General features: G+C 32.1%; 1 protein-coding gene across 1 annotated transcript in view; it reads left to right on the top strand.

Moving 5' to 3' along the window:
* Nucleotides 1–6: 6 nt before the first annotated feature.
* LOC106877392 (uncharacterized) overlaps nt 7–886 on the top strand; it is a 115,521-nt gene continuing 114,641 nt past the window's right edge. The window contains exon 1 of the mRNA XM_052974117.1: nt 7–199. The gene's annotated coding sequence lies outside the window, so the exon portion shown is untranslated. The remainder of the gene's footprint in view (nt 200–886) is intronic.

The raw sequence follows: 886 nt of genomic DNA, 5'->3' as shown, positions 1-886 counted from the left end.
TACAACACTTGTTCGGAAAGAATTTCTTGTGAGTCTGCGACTACTTCTCAACCTTAAGCAGCATAGCAATGCCTCGAAGAACTGTTTAAAGTTGGAGACTCATCCACCAATGTACCTTTACGGTTTGTTATTGTAATTGTTGTTGTACCTGAGAGCAAGGATTATATTCCATCCACGTTTTTGCATCGAAGTATTCAAGGTGAGCTAAAAACTATGGAAACCCCTTGTTTCTTTTCCTAATATTTCAATCCTAATCGTTTCTTCTCTGTAATACGCTCATCTTTTTCTGATATATTTTGCCGCTTTTTTATTTATATATTTCATTCTTGTCTGTAATATTTTCGCTTCATTATTATTCATAGATCTTTTCAGCAAACCAACGAAAAACAAACAAAACAAAACAAAACTTTTTAACTGTTTTCTGACTCTCAAAACATCGCATTTTCTCATTTTATTTTTAATCTTTCCTTCCTTTCTTTCTTTCATTTCTTGCTTCTATCCAAACTTTTGTTTCTTTTACTCTCTTACTCTCGATATTAATATGTGGACATCAACAAATACTTTCAAAAATTCATTTATACTATATCTCACTAAAATGCATACATTACATACATGCTCATATACATACATGCATATATACAAACACACACACACACATATATATATATACATAAACGCCTGTGTTAGAATGGGGGTAGCTGATGAAGGAAAATGTTCTCTATGTGGCCTGTGTGTTTTCTGTACTCTGGTTATTATTATTTTTTTGTCTACGTTTTGTTTGCAATGTCCTGTACCCAGATATGCACCTATATATACAGGTAGACGTAGGTATGCACATACCTGTACGTATATATGCATATACTCATTTATTATTTGTTTTATATAT

Source organism: Octopus bimaculoides, chromosome 17 (genome assembly GCF_001194135.2).
Source record: "Octopus bimaculoides isolate UCB-OBI-ISO-001 chromosome 17, ASM119413v2, whole genome shotgun sequence".
NCBI lineage: Eukaryota > Metazoa > Mollusca > Cephalopoda > Octopoda > Octopodidae > Octopus > Octopus bimaculoides.
The sequence above is the reverse complement of the archived record's forward strand: the minus strand, read 5'-3'. Positions and strand labels throughout refer to the sequence as shown.